The sequence below is a fragment of the Galeopterus variegatus genome, unplaced genomic scaffold (genome assembly GCF_000696425.1).
Source record: "Galeopterus variegatus unplaced genomic scaffold, G_variegatus-3.0.2 Scaffold1530, whole genome shotgun sequence".
Lineage (NCBI taxonomy): Eukaryota > Metazoa > Chordata > Mammalia > Dermoptera > Cynocephalidae > Galeopterus > Galeopterus variegatus.
This window is the reverse complement of record NW_007727641.1, coordinates 174,475-196,905: the sequence shown is the minus strand read 5'-3', so window position 1 is coordinate 196,905 and position 22,431 is coordinate 174,475.

Genomic DNA, 22,431 nt, shown 5'->3' with positions numbered 1-22,431 from the left:
CACGCAATGTTCTTCACTGCCTTGGGATTGTATGAAGGGTTCCCACCAGGGAGAAGGTCCTCACCAGATGCATCCCCTCAACCTTGGACTTCCCAGCCCCCAAAACTATAAGAAATAAATTCTGGGGTTTTTTTGTTTGTTTGTTTGGTTGTTTTTTTTTTAAATAAATTATCGTTTCAGGCATTCTGTTAAAGCAACACAAAAATGAACTAATACAGATAGGTAAGAATTTAATGATTTGGGAGCAATGGCCTGTGCCTGAAGTTTAACATTGTGGAAAGATCAGCTAGGAGCAGCCTCAGTGTGCAGTGAGGATGGGTCTTTGATGTTTGGGTGCGGTCATAGTTAACAGGAAATGCCATTGAGACAGCAGGACTACAGTGTCAGAGTATTGAGGTAAGGGACAGAGGCATAGGGAGGTGAAGGTAAGAAGGTGGTAATCTATTTATTATGTAAAACCAGTGAAACCACTTAGCTATGTTTTTCAGGAAGACTGATAGAGCACACTGATAGAGTGTGTATATGGGTTCAGTCTTTTCTCTGTAGGCTGAACCTGACAGCAGCACATGCTGCCATGGATCTGAGCTCCCAAGCATCAATGTAGATGATAGGCAAATAGTATTAATGCTGATAATGGGATCTTGGAGTGGTAGATTCCAGGTGATGGCATCTGACCATCAGAGGCAAGAAGTAATTACCAAAACATATAGCAAGGCTAGAGTGACAATGAGAGTAGCTTGTCCCCTGGGATCTGTGGAGATGGCCAATTGATAATGGCAATGAGGCAAGAGAGGTCAGTACTCAACTGTGGCATTATTTAACTTGTATAAAAAAGAAGAAAAAAGGAAGGAAGGAAAGAGAAAAGAAAAGAAAAGAGAGGAGAGAGAGAGAGGGAGGAAGAAAGAAAGAATGAGTACAAACTGCTACCCCCAAGGCAGATGACAGTCTACACAGAAAACCATGGCCCCCAATGTTCATAGGCCCATAGTTCACTGACTGAAGGGAAGAGCAGAAGGGAGGATTCTGAAATGCTACTGCAAGTATATATGCTAAATATACTCAAGATCTTTCTCAAAAGAATGCTGTGGTAATATATCTGACTAAAATTGCACAGGGGAAGAAAGAATACGCAGAATTTTCAAGAATTGTTGGCTTTGAGTTCTGATGTATCACTGACACCAGACAGACCAGAATCCTCCAGCTAGAAAGAGACTTGTTGAGGCCAGTTATTATTGGAGTTCAAGGCCAAGCCATCTCCCAATGGATTCTATCTTTCTCCAGACTGTCCCTGTTATTATTTCCCTAGTCTTCAAGTGTATACTTGGAGTAAATATAGTTAGTAGCTGGAAGAACCCTCATTTTGGTTTGATCATCTATGGAATAAAAGCCATGATGATAGTAAAAACCAAGTGAAGTCCCTGAAATAGCCCTGAGCACCACCCTCCCTCCTCGGCAAAGGCATTAAGTCAGAAATGATAATGCATTCTATAGGAATTGCAGAGATTAAGCCACCATTAAAGATTTAAAGCTATAAAGGATGCTGCAGTGTCGCTGCCCAGTATAATGACATACAATGTGTTTGTATAGCCTCTGAAAAAAAAAAAAAGATGGTCTTTAAAATAAAAATGACAGGGGCCTGCTGTAATCTTAGCAAAATGATAGCCATAATTATAGCTACATGCATGATGTGATATTTTTACTGGAACAGATTAACACAGCCTCCAGCCTCTGGCACTTAGCATGTGGCTATTAATCTGGTGAATACACTTGTTTAAGAACACATCAGGCAGGAGGAACAGAAGAAACTTTAATCTATGTGGAAAGAACAGCTATACTAACTGTCCCTGGACATGGTTAATTCTTCTAATTGCTGTCACAGTATAGTACTAACGGACCTTGATCATTATTACAAAATGAGTGCTCATGTCTTCCAAAATTCACATGTTGAAACCAATATGAGGATATTAGAAAATGGGGCCTTTGGGCTCCAACCTCGCAAATGGGATTAGTTCTCTATTAATGGAGGCCCCAGAGAGAACTGTCACCCCTTCCACCACATGAGGATACAGTGAAAAAGTGCCATCCATGAACCAGGAAGCAGGTCTTTGCTAGATACTGAATCTACCAGCATCTTGATCTTAGACTTCACAGCCTCCATAACCAAAAGGAATTAATCTCTGTTGTTTATAAGAAACTCAGTCTATACTACTTTTGTTATAGCAGCCTGTAGGACTAAGACAATCATTTTTACTATCTCAATAACATCTTTCTCATCCACTATACTGGTGACATAATGTTAATAGGACCTGATTAGCAAGTACTCAAAATACTCTGGTAAGACACAAATGTGCCATAAAGAGGGAAATAAACTGAAAAAATAATTTGAGGGTCTCCACATAAGTTAACTTTTATAAACCCAGTGTTTTGGGACACACTAAGACATTATGTCTAAGTTGAAAGACAAGCTGTTGCCTTTCATACCTGCTAACATCAAGAAGTTGGCATAGCATTTGGTTGGCCTCTGGGTTTTTCAGTAAGCATATTCAGTATTTGGGAATACTGCTCTACTTAACTGGTAAGTTGAAAGGATGGAAAATTTGAGTAGGGTTCAGAACAAGAAAGGCTATTCAGCAGGTCTAGTATGGTATGAGCTGCCATGTCACTAAAGTCATGTGACCTCACAGATTCAATGAAGCTGAAAGCATATGAAGTAGATAGAGACGTCATGTGAAGTTGGCAACCTCCAATACAATAGTTGCAGGGCACACCTTTAGGGCTCTAGAACAAGGCCCTGCCTGTGGTGGTAGAGGACAACTCAATGTTTATAAAGCAGCTCTTGTCATGATATTGGGCTTCTAAGAGAGAGTTCTAGACCTTGGAATATCCAGTGACTGTGTAACTAGAGCTGTTGAAGTCTCAAATAAGGAATGATATATTAATGTTTCAGATAAGGCAACAAGCTCAAGGGTAAGTAGCATTGGGGAAAGATTCTCCAAGTGTATGTTCTAAATACGTTTTTTCCCCAAAAGCTAGAGTCTGTGAAACAAGTGCTGGAAGTAAGACGCCCTTCTCAGCATCATTTATAATGAGTTGTGCTTATGAATTTTGTCCTCTCTTTTCTCACAAACCTGGACTCTGATGTAATAGACAATCTTGTTTCCGATACAGATATGGGCAAACAATTTAATCAGGTAACACAGAAGAGACATTCTACAGAACTTGAAGCTATGATTATTATGTGGTCACTCTGGGCTCCTCATGCCAGTGGACCAGAAGACAAAAGATGGGTTGTTTACTAGTGAGTGTAATTGATGCTGATTACCATTGTGTAGAGTTGCTGCTTTATAATGTGGGCAGTGACGAGCATATCTCACACTGCTGGCGGTTCATGCCTGATGTTTCCATGCAGGTGTAAGAGTGAAAGAGTTATACTAGCAATCTCAACCAACAAGTTCAAGGCACCTGAGGACATGGAATACTTAAGGATAAATGTCTGGGGCATTCTCTCCAGGAAATCAAATTAGTCTAGCAGGAGTGAGGGATTCTAGAATTTGGGGTGAAAAAGGAAGATGGTAACAGTCAAGTATAATTTTTTTTCATGTCTAGCTGTAGCAAGAGGAATTCTAGGTTATTCCATTAATCCTTTGTAAGAGGTCTTTGTAGAGAATGTGGCTGGCCATCAACTTGAAGGAGATTCTGTGACAGAGAGGACTTAAGGTAAGGCAAAAAAGGTACTGAGCAGTGCAAAAAAGGGGTTATCTTGCTTCCCTGGCTCATCACTTTTTACCCTCCAAATCCCATGTCTTATTCTAACCACTGCTGCAATGACTAGTTCCATATAAGTGTTAATCAATGCACAGAGGTGCAACCTGCTAGAGGTATACCTTGGACCCTGGTCCATGACTTCTCACTTCCCATCCTGCAGCATGGTATGTCCACAGGAACCTGCTCGCCATTCGTTCATCACATGTGTCCAAAAGTAAATGGAGTTAGCACTCATGTGCTCACCTTGACCAATTGGGGGAGGGGGGAAGAAGTCGATGGATAAATGCTTCTTCCCTTAGATCATCAGGCATCTTGTTACTTGTCTAAATGGCCTGTGGTGATGGATTACTTACTAATGAATTATTTTTCTTTTTCTCCTTCCCTGTTCATTCCCCTGTCCCACATACCTTCTATGTGTGATAAGATGGAAATGTGCTTTTTAAACAGGTCAAAAATTATCTAATAAAGACACTTCAATTTCAGGGTTGGAAGCAGGCGAAGGCAGCTAAAAGAATGCTTCCCCATGCTGTAATTAACCAAGATAATTCAAAATGTCAGTCTCACTACTGCTTCTTTAAAAAGTCCTTTGTTCTGCTTGATCATCTGGAATTTGGATTAGAACCCTCTTCACTCAGAGACACTTTAATATTTCCATCTAAACCTAATGATAGCCAGAAAGGAACAGGGTTTTCTTGTCAAAGAGGGTAGGATAATATTAAAAGCATCATCTCTTGGAATCAGGAGACCTGAGTCCCAATGGTGGCATTACAACTATTGAGATGAGGACATCGGAGAAATCACTTAACTTCTCAGATCCTTCTCCTTCTCCTCAAGAAAATGTAGTCCTGGGGCTACTCTCTGAGGTAATTTAAGAATCAAAGGCTTGTGGGAAAGGAATTTTCCTGCATGGACTCAGGTCTATCAAAAAATCAGGAGTGGGTCCAGAAGGAAAAACAAAATATTATCAAAGTAATGTTATTTTTTGCATGCATCCAGATGTAGAAGAGGGAGAAGTTAGTGCATTTCTCAAATAGCCATGATGCTTATTGTGTTATGGTGGATGCTGCGAAGAAGTTGTGTGACTTCGGCCTTCATGCCCCGAGGGAGGGGATGCATAGAGCTGTTTATGATTCTGAGTTCTACCCACTTAAAATATTTTATGAGATTCTCTGCATTTGGGCCTAGCCATATCTTAACTATCACAGGCAACTGGCAATTATTTCCTTCTCTAAATCATTTCGACCAAACCATTACACTTAAAAAAAAAATTCTAAGTGCATTTTTTTTCTCTTTGGTTATACAGGAATACCACATTCTATTGCACTTCACTTTATTGTGCTTTGCAGATTTTGCATTTTTTAGAAATTGAAAGTTTGTGGCAGTCCTGTATCAAGCAAGTCTAGTGCCATTTTTCCAACAGCATGCCCTCATTTTGTGTCTCTGTCTCACATTTTGGTAATTCTCACAATATTTCAAACATTTTTATTATAATTATATCTGTTACGGTGATTTGTGATCAGTGATCTTTTTTTCTTTTTAAAGAAAAAGATGACCAGTAAGGGGATCTCAACCCTTGACTTGGTGTTGTCAGCACCACGCTCTCCCAAGTGAGCTAACCGGCCATCCCTATATAGGGATCCGAACCTCTGGCCTTGATGTTATCAGCACCACACTCTCCCAAGTGAGCCATCGGCCAGCCCTGTGATCAGTGATCTTTGACGTTCTTATTGTAGTTGTTTTGGGGAACCAAAAACAGCTCCCATACAAGACTGTGAACTTAATGGAGAAATGCTGTGTGTTCTCTGACTGCTCCACTCACTGGCCATTTCCTCATCTTTCTCCCACTCTTTAGTCCTCTCTATCCTGAGACACAATATTTAGATTAGGCCAGTTAATCACTCTAAGTGTTCAAGTGAAAGAAAGAGTCACACATCTGTCACTTTAAATCCAAAGCTAGAACTGCTTAAATCCTGGGAAGAAGGCATGTCAAAAGCCAAGACTGTCCAAAAGCAAGGCATTTTGCACCAAATGTAGGTAGCTGTGGAGGCAAAGAAATAGTTCTTGAAGGAAATTAGAAGTGCTACTCCAGTGAACACACAAATGATAAGAAGGTGAAACAGCCTTACTGCTGTTATGGAGAAAGTTTTAGTGGTCTGGATAGAAGATCAAACCAGGCACAACATTCTCTTAAGACCAAGCATAATCCAGAACAAGCCTCTAACTCCCTTCAGTTCTGTGAAGGCTGAGAGAGGTAAGGAAGCTTCAGAAGAAAAGTTTGAAGCTGACAGAGGTGGCTTCATAAAGATTAAGGAAAGAAGTTGTTTCCACAACATAAAAGTACAAGATGAAGCGACAAGTGCTGGAGTAGGAGCTGCAGCAAGTGACCCAACCGATCTAGCTAAGATCACTGGTGAAGGTGGCTGCGCTAAACAACAGCTTCCGAATGCAGATGAAACAGCCTTCTATTGGAAGATGGTGTTGAGGACTTTCATAGACTTTCTAGGACTTTTCACAGCAAAAGTTTCAGCTTCAGAGTTTCAAAGGGCAGGCTCATTCGCGTGTTAGGGGCTGATGCAGCTGGCAGCTTTAAGTTGAAGCCAGTGCTAACTTATTGTCCTGAAAATCCTATGATCCTCAAGAATTACACTTAATGTACTCTGCCTGTGCTCCATGAGTGGAACAACAAAGCCCGAATGACAGCACATTTGTTTACAGCACTATTTACTGAATGTTTTAAGCCCACTGTTGAAACCTATGGCCTAGAAAAAAGTTTTTAAAAAAATATTACTACTCATTGACAAGGTTCCTGGTCACCCAAAAGCACCGATGAAGATGCACAAGGAGATTAATGTTGTTTTCATGTCTATTATCACAATATCCATTCTGAAGCCCATGAATCAAAGAGCAATTTCAATGTAAAGTATTATTATTAAAAAAAATACATTTTGAAAGGCTCTGGCTGCCATACATAGAGATACTTCTGATGGATCTGGACAAAGTAAATTGAAAACATTCTGAAAAGGATTCACCTTTCTATAGTCATTAAGAACATTCATAATTAATGAGGAGGTGTTCAAAGTATCAACATTGAAAGAAATTTGAAAGAAGTTTATTCCAGCCCTCATGAATGACTTTGAAGGATTCAAGACTTCAGAAGAGGAAATAACTGCAGATGTGGTAGAAATAGCAAGAGAACTAGAATAAGAAGTGAATCCTGAACATGTGACTGAATTGCTGTAATCTCACAAAACTTTAACAGGTGAGGTGTTGCTTCTTATATATGAGCGAAGAAAGTGGTTTCATGAGATGGAATCTACTGATGAAGATGTGAACACTGTTGAAATAAGAAAAAGGATTTAGAATATGCACAAACTTAGTTGATAGCAGTGACAGGGTTTGAGAGGTTTGACTGATTTTGAAAGAAGTTCTACTGTGAGTAAAATTGTACCAAAGAGGATTACATGTTACAGAGAAATCTTCTTTTTTTTTAAAAAAGAGTCAATGTGGTGAACTTCATTGTTGTCTTATGTTAAGAAATTGCCACAGCCACCCCATCCTTCAGCAGCCACCACTAGGATCAGTCAGCAGCCATCAACATTGAGGCAAGACCTCCACCAGCTTATGACTCGCTGAAGGCTCAGATGATCATTAGCATTTTTAGCAACAAATAATTTTTAATTAAGAAGTGTACTTTTTTTAGATGTAATGCTATTGCTCACTTAATAGACTAGTATATAGTGTTAAAAAAAAACTTTTATATGAACAGGGAAATCAAAATAATCATGTGACTCTCCTTATTGTGATATTGGCTTTATTGCAGTAGTCTGAATGGAACCCAAAATGACTTTGAGATATGCCTGTTCTGAAACAGTTCTAGGAGTTAGAAGAAGCAGGTCCAGGTATGGGCACTGCCCAATTACTAGATGTTGAGTTTTAGGCAAGCCAAATACTTAAGCATCAGTTGATTGCACCTGCCTCTCCTCTCATCCACTCAAATTATTTTCTTCTTCACTCTTCCTCTTTTTCTTACATATCTGCCTAGACGATAAAGATGTAATTAAATATTGCATACATGATCTGGAATGGAGGAGTGAAAATATTCGTAAATCCACTCCTTAAAAGTACTGATACTCCTCCAAAAATACTGACAAAATTTTTTGAAAATCCAGTTCTCCAGAACTCTGTACAATAACCAAAGGCTTGTAACAATCTGAAAAGTGGTTATTTAAGAAAAAAAAAATTAAACCTTGGTAAGAGCAGTGGATTTTGTGCCTTTTCACTTGTCTCATTTCTATTCGCCTCTTTCCAACTCTGCAGCAGCTTTGAAAACAGCAGCCTTATAGCCATTGGAGGGGAAAGACTAGTTTTGGAGACTAAATTTAGTTCTGTTCTCTTAATGGATAAAGCACTTTCTATGTGGATATATCTTCTATGGCATAGCAAGGTGCCAACATTTCACGGTAGTTGTGATCACAGATCTAATACCCTAGCAGGAGGTAGGCTGGGTAGCGGGGGTAGTTCTATGAAGAAAAATACCTATTAAGGAGGCCTCTCTGCTATAAAGAGTTGCAAAATGTTCTCAAACAATTTAGATGTGAATAAATGCACATTTTGGGGATAATTTTGCACTTCACTCCTTTTTCAAGGAGTGAAGATTCTAGGCAAGGCTGGCATCTTGGTGGTATGGATGTACTAGAAAAACTCATAGAGGAGGAAAATGAGGAAATGGGCGTTTGGGTACTAATTGGTTGTCTGATTGGGTTCATGACCCTCTAAGGATTTTTCTTTTCAAATTTTCTATATGTTTTAGGTTTCTCCACATTTTGTTCCTGAAAGTTGATTTCATTAACTATATCTCAATTATCACTTCTTCAGTCACCTTTGAGCAATTTTTAGTCAATATGGGCATTTGCTACACATCTAAAGATGTAAGTTTAATTAGTATTCTATTTATTCCCTTTACTAAGCCATGAATGACATTTTTTCTCAGATGAGCCTCAAGATTTCATGCAGTGTAGCAGAACCTATTGCCAGCTCACATCATGTATCATTTCCCTTTGAATACTGTGACTGGAACAAGAATTTAATTCAGTCCCTCTCAAAAATACTGACTCCAATGAGAAATGGGCTTCACAGGAAACTCAGTGGTTGACCCTCTGTCACTCTTAGGGCCACTCAATCTGTCACTGAATACCAGCTCCCCTCAACCCTCCTGTTAATGCAACCCTTTTATGTCATCCTCTTTCACTTACCCATGTGTTTTTGTTGATTGTGTGATTGATTGATTGATTTTGCATCTGCACTTGGAAAACTCCTTGAGAGGTGTGCTCAATCATATATTTCTACATCTTCTATCTATGCATGTACAGGTGAGTTCAGTCATGAGCTGTAGTGTCACCTTTCACCTAGTATTATTCCTGCCTTTCATCCATAGCATGTTTGCATGTGGGTGGGTAGCTCCTGCTCTAATCTACTCAGGAACCTAGTCTAAATCACTTTGAGTACTTAATTTGTGTTTTCTGCCTTACTTCACAGGCACAAACTCAGATGCGAAATTCCATTGAAAAAGGCAGTTTTCTCTTTCCCAATAGCTCTCTGGCCCCCAAATACCCTGCACTTTCCTGTACTTTATTAACAAAGATCCATTAACCAAAATGTTTTTCGACATTATTTATAAATTAAGTTTTCACTTCACTCTGATTTGTTTGCTTTTGGCACTTTTTCTGATTGACTTTGCTATTCTTGTTATTGCTACTATTTCTAATTACTTTATGTATTTTTATTGGTAGCATTTTGGTGATTGGGTAAAGGTATCTCTTGTGAGTTTCCTTTGAATTCTCACCTCTGATATCTTAGTTGAAACACTTTTGCTAATGCATATTGCCAAAGCCATCTCATTGGTGTTATTTAGTCTACTCTGATTTATACCCCCAATTATAACAGAACAGACTACTGTTTATAATCTCTCTTCTAATTCTTGTTTCTTTTAGGATAAAGAACTGATGAATTGTCTAATTTTATTCCATTGTGGCTGAAGAGAACATACTTTGTATTATTTTTATCATTTTAAATTTACTGAGTTTTGTTTTTTGGCATGGAATATGGTTTGTCTTGGAGAATACTCCATGTGCCCTTGAGAAATATGTATATTCTGTTGTTGGTGGGTGGAATATCCTATCAGGTCTATTAAGACTAATTGGTTTATAGTTTTGCTCTATTCTATTCTGTTTTTTTCCTATTAATTATTGAAGGTTGGGAATTGAAATTTCTAATTATTATTGTTAAACTTCCTGTTTCCCCCTTCATTTCTGTCAGTTTTTGCTTTGCACATTTTGTTATTCTGTTATTAGTTACATATATGTTTATAGTTGTTATATCTTCCTGATAGATTATCCCTTTTATTATTCTAAAAGGTGTCTCTTTTTCTCTAGTAACATTCTGTTTTACATTCTATTATGTCTTATATGAGAATAGCCACTCCAGCTTTCCTGTTGTTGCTGCTTGCATGGTGTGTTTTCCATCCTTTTATTCTAAATCTACATGTGTTTTTGAATCTGAACCCTTTCTCCTGTAGACAATGTACAGTTAGGTCATGTTTTTCCCGCAGTCTGACAATCTCTGCTTTCTTATTTGATTGTTTACTTTATTCAAATTTTATATTATTGATATAGTTCAATTTATGTCTGCCATTTCAATTTCTTTTGTGTGTATGTCTCATCATTTTTGTCTCTTTTTTTATGCCTTTACTGTTTTTTTTCACATTAAATGAATAATTTCTATTTTTATATTCTAATTTTATTAATGATTTTCTTCACTTTTTCTTTATGGTTGCTGTAGGTTTCACCATATACATCTTATCTTATCAGAATAAGCTGCAGATTTATACTAGATTAATTCCAGCAATTTATGGAAGTTTTGTTCTTATAAAGCTCTACTCCATTTTGTGGTATTACTATTATACATATTGTATCCATTAATATTATAAACCCAATCATACATTGCTATAATCATTACTTTACCATCTGTCATTCTTTCCTCAACATGTCACATCTTTGCTCCAACTCACTTCCTTTGTGCTATTATTGGCAAATGCATTACACATATGTAACATTTCTATATGCTATACCTCCAGCAATACCTGATGTACTTATTTATAAACCTGTTTTTTTAATCAGTTAACAGAATAAATGGAAAATATGCATATACAGTATCTTTTACAGTTAAATAATTACCTATACTTATCTTCTTAATTGGCATTCTTTGTTTATTCTTATGGTTTCAGATTACTATCTGAGTTTACTGGCTTTCTGCATTAACAGCCTTCTTTAGTATTTCTTGTAAGGCGGGAGTGCTACTTACACACTGTTTCAGTTTTTATTTATCAGAGAAAGTCTTTATTTTGCCTTTATTTTTAAACAATAGCTTCACTGGGTATAGAATTCTGTCTGTAAGGGCTTTGTTTGTTTTCATTTGAACACATTGAATATGTTATTTGACTGCCTTCTGGCTACTGTTTCTGCTGAAAAGTCAGCTAAAAATCTTACTGGGTTTCCTTGCAAGTGAAACATTTTCTTTCTCTTGCTATCAAAATTTTTTCTTCTTGTCTTCAATTCTTAGTGTTTTAACTATGATGTATTGGTTTGTCGATTTCTTTGTGTTTACACTACCTGGAGTTTATCAATCTCCCTTGATGTCTAAGTTACTGTTTCTTATTAAATTTTGGAAGTTTTAAGTTATTATTTATTCAAATATTTTTGTATTCTTTCTCTTTTTCTTGTCTTTCTCATACTCTCATTATGCCTGTGTTGTTGCCCCACATTTCTCTGAAACTCATCATTTTTCTTCATTCTTTTCTCTTTCTGTTTTTCAGCTTGCATAATCTCTACTGACTTATCTATGTTCAATTTCACTAATTATTTCTTCTGACAATTTAATATATTTTTGAGCTTCCTAGTATTTTTTTAATTCAGTCATTATACTTTTAAACCTCAGAGTATCTATTTCATTCTTTTCTATAATTTCTATTTCTATACTGATATTCTTCATTTGGTGTAAGATTGTTGCATATTTCTTTACACCTTGAATCATACTACCTTTAGTGTTGTGAACATATTTACAGTGACTACTTTAAAATCATTTTCTGTTAAATCCAAGATCTGGTTTTTTGTCACAGGTTGTTTGGTCACCTACTTTTTTCCCATTGGATAGGTTATAATTTCTTCCTTCTTAGCATACTTTAAAAGGTTTTGTTAGAAGCAGGACATTTCAGACAATTCCCTGTAGCAAAACTGGGTACTGGCCACCACCCTCTCCTTAGGCATATTATTATTGTCTACTTATTTATTTGTTTAGTTACTAGCTGGATTGTTTTAGTATACCCTCTACAACACTCACGCATCAAAAACACACAATGCTAAGCTTCTGATATTGCTTCTCCATGATACACATCTTTGCATATGCCCCAGTCATTCTGGGAAGACAGTGGTTCTGGATGGGCTCATTCCCATTCTTTCACAAACTATATCCAGTTGCTAAATTCCAATAATAGCCAGCCATTGCTAGCCTTAAGTCTAGGTTGTACTTATATCTCCATTAGATCCATGAATGTCTTATCAGTTGCCTTCTCTACAATCTTGTCGAAAGCTGGGGGAAGAACTATCAGGACCCCTGGATAGTTGGCATGGTATGCCCAAGGTAGAACCTTCATTCTGTATGTAGCAGCTCGGCAGAAAAAGTTAACCCCTCACCTCTTTAATAAACTCACCTGGAACTTGGCCTCAGCAGCAGACAGCTGGGGGCAGAATGAGAAATGCTGAAGTTCTGCTGTGGCCAGAAAGAAAGCCCTCCAGGTGGGTGTTGGGGAGAGAGGGAACCCAGTGGTCTTTGCCAAAGTCATCTAGATTAGTGTGGCCACATCGCTGAGTTGGCAGTTGAGGGAAGGTAAGAAACTTCTTGGCCCAAATACCACAAGTTCTTGATTTCCTTACCATTTTTTTCATAGATTTATCTTAATACATCTTTATTTTCTGGTTTTCTATCAGGCCATTTCCAGAGTTTGTGTGTTTGTTTGTTTCCTTCCTTCCTTCCTTCATTCTTTCTCTCTTTCTGACTTTATTTTATAATTTTCACAAGTTTCACTAGGGAGCTGGTCTGCAGAGTTCCTCATATTCTCATGCCTGAAATTAATTTCCAGATCAAATTTTTACACTATTAATATTGGTGTGATTCCCTCTTCCCATCTACTCCCCCCCATGCACGTATACATGAAGGCACACACACACACACACACACACACACACACACACACACACACACACACACACACACACACACACACACACACACACATATGAAGCAACTTTGTTTTTTCTATACCTGAATTAAATTTCCATGTGAACTCTCTATTCGACCAGAGAGCAGAAAACCCAGCCTAATCAGTGCCAATAAAGTCAGTGACTTTTGAGTTTCTCCATTCTTTTAGTTTAAACAGTCCATGCAGGATGCTAATTTCCTTTACTTCCCTTTATCATGAGATTACTTTAACTCCCAGGAGACTCTCTTTGCAGGCGGGGTGGGAGGATGGGAAAAAGGCACTGGCCTTGGACATCTGTGGAGTACTCTGAGATGTTCAGTCTTATCTGGGCCTCAGATGCAGCCATCTCTCCACCCTGGCTTCTTCTGAAGCTACACTGTCCACCTATTTCATCTCTCCAGCATCCAGTGTCATGATGTTGTCATCAATGAGCCTTCAGTATTCACCTTCAGCTAATTGCTATGCCTTCTCAGGGACTCAGGGAAAACTGACCCTTCCCCTACAATTCTCTGAAACTATAGGAGACAGGGAGCTGCTACTTTGGGCCCTTTCTTTCCCAGTAAGATATCTTGACTCTTCTGTATTCAAACTCCAGAGAAACCCCCAGAAGGCAGATACCTTCCAGGACTATTGTGCCACAAAGTATACAAGTAACCACTACCCTCAGTACCCAAAACTTAACTAAGAGTTCTGTTCATATTCATCCTCCTTGGAGTACTTCCTAGATAGAAGAGGAGGTTAGGTACAGGGTCCTTTCTCAGATATCCCTCCAGTTCCCCTATTGTACGTTCTCATTAGCTCTCCCTTCAATCTCCTGTCCTAACAATTTCATAACTTCTCTGGGGTGTGTGCATTTCATCTCCAGGTGTCTTTTTAAAATCTCTCATGTATTGAACCTGGAACTTTGCTTTTTTAAGTGTAAAAGTCAAACATTTGAGGTCTATGTTCCCTTAAACTTAGTGAAGATACTCCTTGAATCTAGCAGCCTGGATTGGGAGGAAATCAGTACAAAGGTACTATAGCTTGGAAGAGAGAATTCCTATTGGTTATATTTATTTATTTATTCGTTCGTTCGTTCATTCATTCATTCATTTATCTATCTATCTATCTATCTATCTATCTATCTATCTATCTATCTATCTATTTATTTATTTATTTATTTATTTATTTATTTATTTATTATCTGATCATGTGTACATGCTGTTATTTCTTTTGCCTGAATTACTCTCTCCTAACCTATTGGCAAACTCCTAATCGTCCTAAAAGACCCAGAGCAGGCCTCAGTCTTATGAAACTTTTATTGGGTACTGCAAAAGATTAGATGACCCCTAACATGTCTCCCCCACTATGTGTGCTTAGACCATTAGTATATTTATTTTTTAACCTTGATATTGCTATTGTTTTTCTTGTTGGTGCTGTGCTGTTTGACTTGTCTGGCTTCCATTTTAGACTGTTAGCATTCTGAGTGATGGTTTCAAAGCACTGTTGCTGTATAATACATGTTTCATGAGCAAATCAAAGTATTAAGACATGAAGGAAAGAATGTCATACTGACAGAATAGAAGTTAAAAAGAAGATGTTGGAGACAGGCATGAGATATGGATTTAGGGCATTGATTATATTAAGATCCTCTTAAAGGAAAAAATAATTCTTAACCTTCAATTTCTAGGAGACAAAAAGGGTTTCATAGAAAACTAGTGCTAATTCTGGAAACAAAATCTACTTAGCTCAGTACAGGATAGTGGAATTGAGAGCGATTGGAAGTCTGGAGACAGGATTCTAGCTCTCACATTGTCAATAAGCTTTGTACAGATTTCTGGTTTTCATCTGTCAGAGAGAAGAATGGGAAGGCTATTGTGATGAAAGTTGCCTTCAGCTTAAAATATTAAATTATCCAACTTTTATTTTTTATTTATTTTTTTATTGTATATACATGTGGGGTACAATGTTGATTTTCAGTAACTGCATACGATCAATATAGTTAACTTATTCATCATTACAATCATTCTTTGTGTCCCTTGACCAATTCCTCACTAGCCCCCCTCCCTTTCCTCCTCTCCTCCCCTTTTCCACCTCTAGTTTTCTAAAAGTTCAATGTATTGCTGTGATTGTTGTTTGTTTCTTTCCTTCTCTCTGTCTCTATTGTTCATTTGTTTATTTATGGATTCAGCTCCCAGCTATGAGTGAGAACATGTGGTATTTCTCTTTCTGTACCTGGGTTGTTTCACTTAGGACAATTTTCTCCAGGCTCATGTTGCAAATGGTAGAATTTCATTCTTTTTTTAAGTCTGAGTAGTATTCCATTACGTATATATACCACAATTTCCTTATCCAGTCATCCATCAATGGACTTTTAGGTTGGTTCCTTCACCTAGCTATTGTAAATAGAGCTGCAGTAAACATGGGAGTGCAGGTATCCCTTTGACCTGATATTTTCCAGTCCTCTCAATATATCCCCAGGAGTGGGATTGCTGGATCATATGGAAGATCTATCTGTAGTTGCTTAAGGAAGCTCCATACTGTTCTCCATTATGGCTGTACTGATTACTGGGAAAACTAGATAATCATTTGTGGAAGAATGGAACTTGATCCGTACCTTTCACCATATACCAAAATCAACTCAAAATGGATTAGAGACCTAAATTTAAGGCCTGAAACTTTAAAACTCCTAGAAGAAAACATAGGGGAAATGCTCCAGGATTCAGGACTAGGCAATGACTTTATGAGTAACACCCCAAAAACACAGGCAACAAAAGAAAAAATAAGCAAATGGGATTTGATCAAACTAAAAAGCTTCTGTACAGCAAAGGAAACAAGTCTATAGAGTGAAAAGACATCCTACAGAATGGGAGAAAATATTTGCAAAATATGCATCTGACAAGGGACTAATATCCAGAATATACAAAGAGCTCAGACAACTTTACATCAAAGAACAAATTATCCAACTTTTAAATATCCAGGACTAGAAGATATAACAACTATACTTTCATGAAGTTGTTACAACAAGCAAACGGAAAGGACATTCTTGGGAGGGAGGAGAGAGAGGGAGGAGGGAGGGAGGTGTCGGTGATGGGCCATAATAATCATATACAGTGTATATTGACAAAATAAAAATTTAACAACAACAAAAAAAAAAATCCAGGACTATAAAGTTCAAATGGAGGCAGGATTCTATAGCATATCATTGTGCATCTTAGTTCCTGAAGATGTGGAACATTTTCTGGTCTTTCCTACCCACTCATCAAGTACCTCAAAAGCAAGTCATTCACACTGTGGAGTCACTGCTACAGATTCTTTGTTATAACTGATATTTGTTTTTCTTCTTTAATTAACTGTATTTGTAGCCTATGAGGAATGCTTTCTTTGAACAAAGAATCCAAGAAAGCAAGAGGGGCATGAGTGGTTGCCAAAGGTTGAGTTTAATGGTCTGGATAGTTTGACTACAGTTCATGATGTAGATTTCTTTCAAAATCAGTGTCCACTGCTGTCACATGGTAGCTTGAAATTGCCTGTGGTGAACACCTCTATGAATATTTATATCACGGAAATCAGTGAAGAGATAAATCTGCCCCCCCCCTTCAGATTACCCCAAAGAGGTAGTTTATTATCACACCCTTGAAGTATTTTATACCACTATTTGGGACAAAAAAAAAATTTTGTTATCCATAATAGAAAATGAAAACATGTCTCAGTTGCAATCAAATTTGTAACATGCTGTCCTGGAAGTTGTGACTTGAGTTCATAAGTCTTAAAATGAAAGATTATATTAAATGATGTCTGAGAAACTTCCAGTGAAACTGATTATGACCTTGGCTTTACAAGCAATATGTACTGAAAAGTACTTGCTTGACAACACCCCAAAATTATTTAATAGAAAAAAGCCTAGTTAATGTCTCTTAAGAGAACAGATATTGGCTATATTGATGTAAGCACGCTCCTTTTAAGCAGACTCAGTTATCTACACAGGCAAGAAGAGTTTTTCCACAGCTTTTCATCCCTTGAATATTTAGTTAAAATTCAATATTTTACCAGTCTTTTATCTAAGTTTAGCTTAACGCCTTGAAATCATTTTGTTATTCATACTCTCTTCTTCTTTTCTTCGTGTGCCTCCTCTGAGATGGCCTGAATCAATTTTGATATGTACTGCAATTAAAAGAATGAATCATCTTTTATTCTCAAATGCTCATTATCTTGATGTTTATTATCATTTCTAATTTCTTTTTCTTATTTCCCTATTTCTGCATTTGTGTAAAGACCTCGCAGAAGATTATAAGCAATTGATTCTTTTATTTATTTATTTATTTTGATGCCAAACTATTCCTTCTTCAGTTTGAATGATCAAGAAGACTGGCCTTGGGCAAAATTACAGAGTAGCTGAAGCTTGTCGCCCTCATGCCCTCACTTATCTATTTCAGTAATAACCATAACAAAAACAATAGAAAACAATAAATAGCCACCACTGATTGAGTTCTTACCACGTGTGATGCACTACTCATTATGGCATTAACCTGATTCTTATCCCAGAGGGCAGCACACTCTGGTCCACACGTGACTTCTCCCATTCTGGCCCCTTGCATTTATACGACCTGAAGGATGGCCAGATTCTTGATCTCAATCCAGCTCCTTCTAGAACTGTTGTTTCACTGCTCCCTAATCCCTCAAACAATCTTACTCCTCCCCTCGCCCCCACCAACCTTTCCAGCCTTTCAATGCCCTAATCTCAGGTGCCTTTCACACAGAAAATGACCTGACATACTCATGAGAAAATGTTGTAAGAGAGAGTTTAAACTATTTTAAGAGGAGTCTGTATTTAGTAAGAAAGACTGAATAAAATAGAAAACAAAAAACAATGACACATAATAACAGACATTCCTCTATAGAGAATCACATAGTTAAGATTCAGTCAACTGTCCTCCTCCCCCATCACAGATTGAACTTTTCAGGAGCAGACCTTGACACAGAATTTGAAGTGTAGGGTGTTCATAGGGATTAACACCTGTGAAAGGAAAACACCTGTGAAAGGAAAACACCTGTGTAATGCAGACCCACAAATCCTCAGCCAAGCTGGTGGGAGCTCTAGATAGACCCTAAAAAAGCTGAGAGCAGCATGCTGTCTGCGGAGGCCCCTGCAGCCGGGCAGAAGCCCTTTCCTGAACACTGATCAGGGTGAGGCATCTCTCTACGGACCACACCCCATAGTCATCTTGTGTTGACAGTTTTCATTAGATGACAGAAAAATAAAAATGATATAATGCTTATCCTTGAGTAATCTGTGATCAAATATGTTTTCAGAAGAGTGATAAATTTTACAGTTTGGAGTCCTCCAAAATGTCATTTTATACCTCTGAGTCTTCAGGATGTTTGTTCCTCCTTTCTGAAATTTCCAGAATGCCTACCCTTCTCCCACCTCAGTCAACAAAATATAGAAGTCAGGGCCCCAGGTTATCTGCTGGTTGTTTAGAGAGTTGCTTTCTCCCTCCGCTGTGGAACTCTGAAATGGGCTTTTATCTGATTTGGTTCTTCTCAGATAATTATTTGTTTGTGTATCAATGTTGTCACTAGGCTTTGGCCCTTCAAGGGCTGAGGAGATGGCTAAGATATGGGCATTCCATGGGTAGCTACAGAATTCAATAGATAGCAATCTGGAGAAACACACATATCTGAAGCTAAAAAAGAAAGAAAAAAATTCAGATCCTTTGTTTAGCAAATCTCAGCAGTACTATTTGTCATGTTCTAATTTTTTGAGGACATATGTTGATAGTCCTTCCTAAGTCCTGGGTCTTTGTAGATTCCTCCAAAGCAAAACAGTTGGTGGCTTCAGGAGGTGCTTTGTGGCTCTGGTACAGACATCACACCCTGAGGAAAGTCACACCAGGAGACCCATGGCGCCCACTGTGTCCTAAATTGTCCTGGTATATGAGCTATTGGCACACAGCAAGCAATGTAAAGTGATGCACATGGTTTCTCCTCCAGCAAGGCTTTGTACTGTCGCCAATAAAATAAATTGGGGTGCTGGCTGGGGTGGTGTACAGAGGCAAAAAATGATTGAGATCAGTCTGATGGATAATAATCACAGCACGCTGGAATTTGTGGAGCATTTTGACCTGTCCCAACTCCCCTGGCATCTAGCTTTCCTTGGGTCCCAGTAGCATCGTGAGCATGTAGAAGGGCTTATTGTGTGGTATGTACTTGACAGAGAAAGGAGGTGGAAGCATGGAGTAGCTTAGTGTTAAGCCCAAACATTGTTCTTTAGATTACGCTGCCTGTCCTGAGTACAGGGTGGATGATCTCCCTCTGCTCAGTGTGGAGAAGGCTCTTCCACACAGCAAAAGCAGCATTGCTCCTGTTTCCTTATAAGGCTAGACCTACTACATCAAGACTCGTCCTTTTTCATCTACTTAACAATTTTGTTTCTGTAATCACCTCCTTTTTCATATCTCTCTTTTCTTTTATCCCTCTTTTTTTACTCTTTTTGTTATGACATTGGGATAACCTTATAAACAGGCTGTAAGAGCATGCATCCCGAAACAAAATCTCTCACGGCACACCCCTCACCTGTGTTTTTTAATCACCATTATTCTGAAACTCCTCAAAGGAGTTAACTTCTGTGACTTTACTTCTCCATTGCTTATTTCAAGTCACACAATTAGAATTTTGTCTCTGCCTCTCCGATGGAACTGTTTCTGCTCCTGTAAAGTCACTAATGACTTATGTTTTGCCAAGTTCAATGGTCAGTGCTCAGTTTGTGTCTCAATTAAGCTTTCTGCAACATTCAACCCAGTTGATTATTTACTCCTTCTGCAAATAGCTGCTTTTACTTTCTGGCTTCTAAGATGCTATTTTCTTCCTTTTTATTAAAAAAAAGAAAGAACCAACTGATCACTTTTTTTTCAGTTTATTTTGCTGAGTCTGCCCTGACTTTACAATTTCTAAAAGTAGAAATGCCAAAGGTCTGAAGTTTAGGCTCCTTATCTTTCTGTCTATATTAATGCCCTATGGAATTTCATCCAGTCCTATGGCTTAGCTGCCATTTATATGTGGAAGAGTCCCAAATATTTTGGATCATAACCAGAAAGGCATTTCTGTGGTAGAGGACTAAATATGCACAGCACTTAATTAAGTCCTAACAATATAAACAGGTATGGCTAAGTTTGCCCACGATCACGTGATGGCAGCTACATCAGGACCCCCATCTGACTACCAGAGACTGAAGAGGACATCAATTGTAGGGAGCATCTTATTTTCGAGAGATGTTAAAGTATGATAAAAAAAAAATGAGCCTTGGAATTAATAAAATATGGTATATTCCTCTGCTTATTCTACATCCTTACTTAATGGCTAGAAATAACTCAAGGTTACCATGCCCCAAACAGAATTCTCAGCTCACTTCTCTCCAAATTTACCCCTACATCAGTTTCCCCCAGATCAGTTATTAAGAATACCAGTTGCTCAGGCAAAAGAAAGAAACAAACAAACAAAAAAGTAGAATAGGAATGAGCTATTTTTCATATCCCCATATCTTACACACCACAGGCTGAGCTTATCAACAGGTCTGGTCAGTTCTTTCTTTATTAAACATCTCCAATCTCTATGCTTCCCACTCCTCTCAAAATGCTGCTCTCTTTTCAACAGTATCATCTCCTGTCTAAAGAGCCTACCAATGTCTCTCCCTGTTTCTACTCCTGAACACAATCTTTTAATGTCAAATAAGACCATAGCCCTCCCCAGCTCACAACACTCCAATGGTTTACCTCACATGTATAATTAAAGCTTAAGTGCTTACATTGACCTTCAAAATCCCACATGGTCTATCCCCACCGATCTCCCCATCTTGCATCCTATTGCACCCTAGCTACACCAGCTTTCTTGCTCTTTCTCAACTATGACAGGCTCATTGCTTTTTAGGCTGCAGAGATTTTTCACATGCTAATACATCTTCCTGGAATACCCGAATGCCACCTCAAGGCAGGACACTTTTAAAAATTTTTATCCAAATCTCTTCATAAATGTCCCCTTTTATTGATCACTTTAAAGTAAGCCCTCATCCCCCAGCCAGTTTCCGATTCCTTTCTCTGCTTTATTTTCTCGCATAACACTTATTTTCACTTGGGACATGTTAAAGAGCTTTTCACATCCACATCTCTGATATCTAGAACAGCGTCTGGTACCTAGTTGGAGCTCAGTAGATATCAATTTGATGAATACGTACACACTGATCCAGGAGCAGAACTATGTTTGAAATCTTGGCTTGCTGCTCTCCAGGTTTTGATCTTTAATTTTTGTTTTCTCATCTGTAAAATGGAGAAACAATACTTATTTCATTTTGGGTAACAATTAAAAAAAGATTGTTGATGTCAAGTACTGTGTGTAGAGTAACTACTAAAAATTGTCAGCTTTTGGGCCGGCCCGGTGGCGCACTGCTACAGTGCGCCACTTGAGAGCGCGGCGGGGCTCCCGCCGAGGGTTCGGATCCCACATACAGACCGGTTCCCGCTCACTGGCTGAGCTAGGTGCGGGCGCAACACCGAGGGTTGCGATCCCGTTGCTGGTCCAGTCCGGTACGGGCGCAACACTGAGAGTTGCGATCCGTTGCCGGACACGAAAAAAGACAAAAAAAAAAAAAAAATTGTCAGCTTTTTATTTACCTGTAATTTCTTCATTTATAAAGCAGACATTGAAATAATAAGAGGACTTTGGAGACTAGTCTGTGAAGTATGAAGCTTTTTATTTTTCCACACAGTCAGGGTGAAAGAAAACTGGAAAGAGTTGTTTTCCAGTCCTTCAGCAATCTGCCCTTTCTTCAAATAGTAAAGGGCAAAACAGAGCTTTACCTTATTATATTTTATTTATACTAGGTAACTATAAAAGACATGTTTCAGATAATATGACAATATTAATCGTTTTCTACAAAAGCCAGAAAAAGAATTGGCCAAAATGCATAATTTGGAGGCATCAACATATTTTATTATATTATATTTTTCTATTTTCCAGTAGTATGGCCCTAAAAAATAAAGAAAAAGTTTTATGTGGTAGCAGGGTTAGGTCATGTGGATTAAAATTTAGAAATGGGTGGGAATCAAATCACATTTATCTAAAATGTGCCAGAAGGACCTCCAGTCAGCAAACTTTTCTCTATTAACATCTCCAATTGACTAAACTCTATTATTAAAAATCAATTCCCTTTGGAATATGACATTTTTTTGGTTTGACATTGCAAAATAAATTAAAATACACTATTTTACTTTTTTCTTTTTTTTATTTATTTATTTTTTAATTTTGTCAATATACACTGTATATGATTATTATGGCCCATCACCGACACCTCCCTCCCTCCTCCCTCTCTCCCCTCCCCA